The following is an 8,763-nucleotide window of genomic DNA, read 5'->3' on the forward strand; positions in this document are numbered from 1 at the left end:
AACATTCACTCAAATGTCTAATGGTTAAAAAAAAAAAAAGGTGTCCACCCCTCCTTATTTCTCCAAGCATAATAACTTTTGTAATGCTTTCTAGCACTTCAGGAGAACTGCAGGGCCAGCACAGGAGAGCTTCAGCAGGTGACTGGAGGTCTGAAAGGGCTGAGGCTGGTGTGGACCAGCCTTTTCCTCCCTCCCCACTTACAAGAGTTGTCCCAAGCAATAGGACAGGAAAAATACTGCAGCTCTGGGGGGCCAAATGTGCTGATCTAACTGTTCATCACAAGTGAAAAGCATTGCCTCCGTCCAGCTTCCCACACCCATTCCTCTCTTGTATTAAAACATTCCTATCAGCCATTTCAGCTTTCCTATGGCAACAGGCCGAGAGAGTTTGGGGCTGTTCAGCCTGGAGAAGAGAAGGTTTTGGGGAGACCTTATAGCACCTGCCAGTACCTAAAGGGGGCTACAAGAGAGCTGGAGAGGAACAGTTTACAAGGAAACATAGCAACAGGGCAAGGGGAATGGCTTCAAACCAAAAGAGAATAAATATAGATTAGATATTAGGAAATAATTCTTTACCATGAGGGTGGTGAGGTGCTGGAGCAGCTTGCCCAGAGAAGCTGTGGATGCTCCATCCCTGGGAGTGTTCAAGGCCAGGTTGGATGGGGCTTTAAGCAGCCTGGGTCTACTGGAAGGTGGCCCTTGGAATTAGATGATCTTTAAGTCCCTTCCAACACCAAGCATTCTGTGATTCAGCCAGGAGGAAGCAAATTGAGGAAAAGAGTGTGTAAAGTACGTAAATTTTTGTTAGTATTAAGGCTGACTCATCTCAAAGAGTCCAAGCAGGCTGCAGCTGGTGCAGGGGAGTGAGACAGACCTCTTCTCCTTTGTGGTTAAAATGGATGCATCTGCATATTCCACCCAACTTCTCACCTACCTCAGTGAAGGCACTCAAGGACTGCAGTTTGATTGCTCCTAGGGCAGAAAAATATTGTGGGATCAAGACTAAAACCCAGCAACTGGCTAGCAATTCCCACTATTGCAACAAGAGCAATACCAGAAGCTCCTGATGCTTGAGAGCATGTGTCTGCAGCTGCCTCCTCCACAGAAAGAGAAACAAGCAGCTTTCTCTGAAGCTGAATGCTGAGGAAAAAAAATCACCACTTCTGTTAATTTTCTTAAGATCTTGGCTTTTGAGCTCCCTGGGATACCTCAGGAAATGTGGGTTTCCTCATCCAAACCAGTCAGCCTTGTAAATTGGTACTGTAGAAACCAGCAGTGGGTGTGGTTAGCTCATAAAACCACTGGGGAAATAAACAGCAGCGGCTCTCTAGCAGTGGGATCAGCGTTGGGGGCATGGGAGCAGCCACAGGCACCACAACAAATTCCCTTGTCTCCGAGGGGAAAACGACACCATTCCTGATCTCAATCTAAATTACCATCCATCAGCCACAAGTGATCCCATAGTAGCTAGCTGCTTTTCCAGCATTTGTCTGGAATTGCTGGCACACGGAACCACCAGCTCCATGCTCTGCCCCATGCCTCTCCCAAAAGGGGCAGAGGACCAGGGGACAGATCTGCTGCCCTTTGCCTTGCCAGGCAGCTCTGGGATGCAACATCTCCTCAAGCACACTTCGAGCCAGAGGAGCAGTGCAAGAGCAGCGGCCGTGTGAAAGGGCACAGCGCTGTTGCACCAGGCACACTAGAATAGAAAAGGTGTTTTCATGTACATAAATCCCGAGGCTGAAAAGGACGAAGGTTGTTGATAAGCTTTTGAAATTCAAAGTAGGAGAAATAAAAGTGATCTTACCACAGAAAATCTGCATTGCTCTGTAGTAGAATAAACATTTTGGGAGTTTCCTAATGGGATCTTCTGCTAATGGGTGCTATAGATGGGCTCCCTCTGAGACTATAAAAAGGCTTGAGAAAACTTGCTGCACCCTTGCTGGTACCTCAGTATGCTCTGCCTGCTGACAAGCAGTAATGCAGCACTTCCAACACCTGCACGGTTACTTCCTACCTTCATTGCTTTGTACTGCATTCATTCCTGGTCCTAAAGCATTTTCCACCTTGGACACTCTCTTTATAAAACAGATTCTCATAAAACCCAAAAATCTGAACATGCTTCTATTCAGAAGTGGCTGAATGACTGAACCGAGAGTAGATTAAAAAATCTTAAGGTACTCTATCTCAGCAAGTCAAGTGTAAGAATTAACTGAAACCACAGTAAAAAAAGTTCACTTTTAGCCATTTACTGTATGCTAAATAACGGCTAAATTCACTTTCACACTTCTTTAATAATGCATTGATCACCTCTCTTTAAGCACTAGTGTCACATGCCTGAGATTAAGAGGTATTCAACTAGATTGTGGAGAATGAAGATCACAGAGCAATTCATATAACTATTCAGCAGTTAGACCAGTTGTACAATTATTCCATCCTAACTAAAAGACCTCATGTAGTTCAGTTTGAGCAGAGGAAAAACAATGTAACAGCACCCTGAAATGTCCTTGTAGAACTCTGAGACTGCATAAATCAATGAACATCAAGATTTTTAATTGATTCTTAAGCTGAGCAATATTGTAAGGATCTCTCTGGAACAAAGCTAATGGCTTTAGTTAAGCCATACAGTATATGAAGCAGAAGTGATGCTTCAACTTTTCAGGTTTTTTGCGTGAATACTCTCTTTGGGATCCATGGTAATACCATGTGTTGCCAGAAAAGGGATGAAGTTAAGAAAGACTAAATTTTCATCAGTTTGGTTTTTTAAATTATATTGAAAACAGGTTTGAATGGGATCCTAATCATCATTCACAGATTATTCGTTGAAAGAAGACAGAAAAGAGTTAGGAATAAGAACAAGGTTAAATGGAATCAAACCTGGGAAAACATCATTTATACACAGTGCTTAGAAGGAAAATAATTTGATAAATGTTAGTTAAAACACAGTGACATGGAAGTGTGAAATTCAGACCTGGTACTGTTTTATCCCTGTGCAAAGATATGTCATTTGAATTGAATTCCAGCAAGGGCTAAATTGTCCCATGCAGTGAGATGAGGGACTACGACATTAGAACAACACAATCAACAAATTTAGTCTTTAGAAGTCTGCATTCAGAAAGGGCAAAAAGGACTTCTTTGCAAGGCCAGTGACAATCCAGCAGTGTTTGCATTTGAACTTCAGAAAGATGTAAACAAACATGAAGAACTTTGGACAAGAGCTTCAAAACAATAATGTGGTTGCAGGAACTGACTGCGACTTCTTCACAAGAGCTAAACATATGTAGTCTCATTGAGCAGTCTTCAGCAGCAGTGGGAGACAGCCCTGGGAATTTTTGAGAGTCTTCATCCAGAGTCCAAAACATGAAGGTATTTACAGAAATAAAAATCAAACCATGGGATAAAATTAATCACCAGAGAGTAAACTGTCAGGGAAAAGTATACCCCTTAAAACAGTGATTCTGCTGTGAAGTAGCCAGGAAAGCAGCTGCATATCAATCTAGATTAGCAGGTACTAACAACCAAATCTGATGGGGGTTATTTACTGGAATCACACAGATGTGATTAGCTCAGCACAATTAGAGAACTAAAAAGGTCCTAAAGACAGACTTCTTGGTGTTCTCCACATTACAAGTCTAAAGCATCTCCCTTTCTAAGCTTTTAAAATGACAGCACCTTGATTATTTCAAGCATCTTAATGCATCCCTACATTTTGATCCACTAGTTTATGCAGAAGGTTCTTCCTCCAAGGAAAAACAAAAAGGGAGAAACTTTTTGCATGTATTAATCAGTTGCAAATCTATTTCATTTAAGAATGTAGATGTCATTGGAATACAGCTGTCAGAGCATACTGATCACACTGTCAGCATTTGAGGCTTTTAGGGCTTAGAGAAGAGGAGAATCTGTAATTTTTTTGCTATTCCTAGGTCTGTAAAACATACTGAAGCAATCAACCACTTTTATTTGGTTTTGTGTTTAATTACATTTGCACACATTACTGGATTGATGTCTTGTAGGGGAGTCACATAGCAGGAGCAACAGACAGAAACAATGTTGTATTTTCCAACTCTCAGACCTATGCCTTACTGAAAACTGACAATCCAATCCCTGCATCTTATTCTAGGTTAAAGCAAGGCCTAATTGTGATCTAAATGTTGTTGTCTGTCAACTTAATGGCACACAAATACAGCAATGTTTATTTTTATATCCTTCCGTTTATATTGGTGAGAACCATTTTACATCAAATCTTGCTCCAGTTTCTCTGTCTACCCCTAAATTTCATGTCCTTGTCTATTTTCTCTTTTGCTCAATGTTTTTTTTCTCCTTTGGGAACAATAACTGAAGCACTGAAACTTTCCAGTTAAGTTGTTTTCCCTTAGAAATTAAAATTATAGGCACTGGTAGGGGAAAAGGACCGCACAGTAGCAATTACTCTCATGTTGAGTACATAATTTGGTCTGTGTATTTTGGTTGCCTTCTGAAGGTCCTTTTATTTTAGCCCCAGGCCTACTTGGCTGCAGTAGGTCACTTGTTTCCGATAGCAATAAAAATAAAAAAGAAGCAACCCTGAAAGCAGCATTCTTTTTTCCCCCCCTGAGGATGTTGTTTTCTAGCCCGTCTCAGTTTCCGGTTCCCATGAACCAGCTTGTCACTGCTGTGTTTGGATTCACTGCGCCATAGGAAAATTTTAAAAGGCTTGCTTTCTTTGAAGGCAAAAGCAAGACAGATGTTAATAGAAGGCCACCTTGATTTCCATGCTTTTGGGAAAACAAATCTAATTTTCCAACTTTTTTTCTCCATTGTATTTATTCCAGAAAAATCCTTGTCATTTTCCCTAAGATTTGAGCGGTATGGAAGGGCCAGGGTTTGCTTTCTACAGCCACTCACTTTCCCTATGGATGGTGCTGCTCTGCCAGGAGATCCTCACTAGGATTTTGCCCATTGCAACCAGGATTTTGGGAAGTATGGTCCTGCCATGGCTCTACTGTCTAGGTAAGAGTGAGAGCTGGGCCAGGCCATTTTCATCTTCAGCTCCAGCCCATCCCTCTCTGCTCCAAAGAGGGAGGTCAGGGCATAAGAGCACAACAGGTAACAAAAGCCCAAAGAACTTTTGCTCTGTGGCAACCATGGCTTGTGGAAAACACACACACACATATATAGTCAGTCTCTAGTTACTTCAGTTGTTACTGCAGGTCTTGAAGTAAAAAGGATTTTTTTTGCTTTGGTTTTGTTTCAATGTAGCCTCATTTAATAAGCTGGAGTACTTGACCCCGCTTCCGTTAGTCAGTTGGAGTGGATGATCCAGTGAAGCCCCTTCCAACCTGAATTACCATCCTATGATCCTAAAAAGCACCTAAAGTCTCAGTCCCCCATCTCAAATAGCTTGACTGATTTCCATCCAGCTTGGTAAAGCAGTATTAAAAGACAAAAATAACTTCCAGGACTTATGTTATTTGGGGGTTGTTTTGTTTGGTTTGGGCTTTTTTGTTAGTTGGTTTATGGGGGGAGGGGGTTGTTGGTTGGTTTTTTGGTTGTTTGTTTGTTTTGTTTTTTTTTTTTAATTATGGCAGAATAGAGAAGAAGGATGAAAAGCAGATTCTTCCCTCCTCCTCTTTCCTGGGAAAAGCAGACAAATTTCTCATTTTGAATACTCTTTAGCAACAGCACATTCATCAACCTGCCTATTTCCTTCAGCTATTCATGTCTGTGACTAAGACAAGTCAAAGACACCAACTCTCACGCAACATACCCATTTTCTCCTCCTCAAGATGCCAGCTTTTCTCCAGAGGGGCTCACCCCCTGATCTACCAGATGCCATGGGGAAGTAACAGTGCTCCATAGCCACAGCTCCAAGCTCTGGGGCTCTCTGGAACAGACAAAGATACACCTCATATTCCTAAGGAATCCCAAAATCCACCCCCTTCTACCTCTGTGAGATGGCTTAGACAAAAGCTGGGAGCTCCAGCACATACTTTTGTGTCACTGGCACAGATAAGTTGCATTTTTTGCTGTGGTTTCATGCCAGATACAGCTGTTACATGCTCTGGCAATCTTCCTCTCAAAAGCAGCCACACTTCAGACTTCACAGGAACTCCAAGGTGCTCTCACACCCCAGAAGGTTTTCAGCCCTGAGGACAGGTACAAGATTTGAAAGCGAGATTGGGCCTCAGTCAGCAAAACATCCAGGTTTCTAAGGGCACTATCTCAGCCTGGGCTGGCTTCTGGGGACAGCTGGAGACACCCAGCATGAGCTGCCCTCGGGGTGACAGGTGAGGAGCCCCAGCTGCTGTGCCTGGCCCAGGATGCCTCCGCAGGGCTGTGCTTAGTGTCAGCATCAGCCAGGCACCCAGCTGCCCCCAGGTGAGCGGATCAGAGATAGGGGATGGGATCCCTCGCCATAAACCGACGTGCATTTCCACACAGGAGCCACAGTCCTGCTTGTATCTCTCTGCTTCCCCCTTCTTCCCCGATGTGGGATAAAACACAGCACGGACTCAAAGATCTAAGGAAGTTCTGCATATCTGTGGTTCAGGCAAAGCCCAAACACTACAAAAGCTCTTTCCCCTGACAGGCTGCACATGAGCATGGCACATTTAAGCGTGCTGTGCATTTGGCTCACAGCAGCCGAGAGACTCTGCTGTCCTCTGAAATGATAGGCACGGCGGTGGCTGTGTATGTCTGGGGCACTGTCCCCCTCCCATCTCACAAGGCAGCCCCCCAGCTCGTTTCACAGCCCCCCAGTCCCATGTGCAGGACTGAGTGAGCTGCAGGCTGCAGCGTCGTGTTTGGGGCACGGGGCTGCAGGGCCGGGGTGCAGCGTGCCAGCTCAGAGCACAGCGAGCTCAGTGCCATCACACAGGTTAGGGGTGGGCAGGAGAATAATCCAGGAGGTATTCTCTATGTTCCATCATTCACAGAAGGACTACAAATGCCTGTTCTATTTGTGCCCATTCTGGGATCTTGATTCCCTCAGTCCTGCCTGTCCTCTCCTAAAAAAAACCCCAAAAAAACAACAAAGGGAGGGGGTGAGGGGAAAGTCGGCAGACTAGGGGCAGTACTGGGAAACTGTGAGAGGACAAAGTGACACCTGCTTGCCCAGAGTGGTATTCCATCGATCCACACCCACCACACATTGCACAAGGGCACAATCCTGCGTGCAAGGGAGGGCACTGCTGGGCTCACGCAGGCTGGCACTGTTCTGGAGAATTCCTGTAACTCTTGAAAAGGCTCAGAGCTGGTCCAGGATCCAAGCAGGACCTGCTTGCTTTGCCATGCAGCCAGCCTCGTGTGACAAGAGTGCAGAAAAGCTGCACACCCTGCCCTGCTTCCTCTGCACAAGCAATGTTTTGAGGTGCTCTGCTGCTGGTCTGTGAGGGACAGATAGATCCTGCATAGATCCTGCACAGAATCTGCTACTCCTGAGTTTGGGATGGCACCCACCTTGATGGGTCTTGCTCCCAGCACCCTGCCACCACTCATGGCACCTTCCAGTTCCAGTCTGCTGCATCATATCCATGGTACATGGTAGTACCCAAGCCCTACAGCCCTACCTCCAGATCCCTCAGAAAAAGACAGACATCACCCTTTGGCTGCAGGGAGCACAGGCTGGCCACACACCCTCCTTGTGAATTTTGGTTTGCCACCAGAGCAGTGCTAATTACAATTTCTTTGTACGAACACTCTCACACCGGCAGCACTTTGCTCATGAAAAATCAACAAATCCCAAATAACTGCAAAAATAGAAACAGATGCAATAACATCTTACATAAGCTTTGGTTAATAATAAACCCAACTTTACTCAAATCCTAGTGACTCTAGTCCTTGTAGTGACAAGACAGGAGACAACTATGAGAGCATATTGAACTATTTCCTGTGAAGTGATGAGATTGTCCTTCCTGCATTTTGTGAGTTGTTAATGGAGGAAAGGATGTATTTGGGGTTCCTCTGTCCCATTAGTTGGAAATGTTCTGGTAGCTTGAATAAAATATCTGATTTATCAGACTGATTGTATTACAGTACAGATTGATAAATTGTGTTTTACTGGGACCCAAAAGCTATAAATACATACCAAGTAAAATTCTCAGCTGTCTTTCTGTTTACCTCCCTCTAAAATCAATGATAAGACCCTAAAAAATGTAGTGTTACTACTATTGTTTGGCTAAATTGGGTCTGTTCTGGCTATCCTTATGCTTCTTGATTAGACAAACTGGCTTTTATAAACTGTGTTTACTTCTGCCAAAGCACAACCTGCTTGATCAGAGAATAATCCAAATTTCTGATAAACTGGATTACCCATTTTGGAGCCCTTTGAACTAAGAAAATAGTAGTCTTCCCTCCTGCCCCTTAGTGATTGCAAGGGCCTGAAATGCTGTCATAGAAGTTTACAAAGTGACCCAAGAGCAGGCTCTAGCCTGCCTGTTCCTCGTACTCAGGAGACATTATTTGAAGAAAGTGTTAAATAGATAATATTATCAGCCATACCTATCCCCTTCCGCCATGGAGACAGTCATGTTCCAGGACAGGTTAGAGACAAAAAGTCTTCAATAGCTAAGTGACTAAGAACACACATTCCAGGGGCAAACAAAGGAAAGGAATTTAGATGCATTGAAATGCAACAGTCTCAGCCTCAGTGATATTAACAAAGAACAAGCCCAATAAAGGAATTTGCAAGGTCATAACCTGGTAAGAAAATTCGTATTCCTTCTAGACACTGCCAAATAGATTTTCAAGTTTCTCTAAAGTCTGTTCTGAGTTAGATATTGCTTC

The sequence above is a fragment of the Zonotrichia leucophrys genome, chromosome 3, assembly GCF_028769735.1.
Source record: "Zonotrichia leucophrys gambelii isolate GWCS_2022_RI chromosome 3, RI_Zleu_2.0, whole genome shotgun sequence".
Taxonomy (NCBI): domain Eukaryota; kingdom Metazoa; phylum Chordata; class Aves; order Passeriformes; family Passerellidae; genus Zonotrichia; species Zonotrichia leucophrys.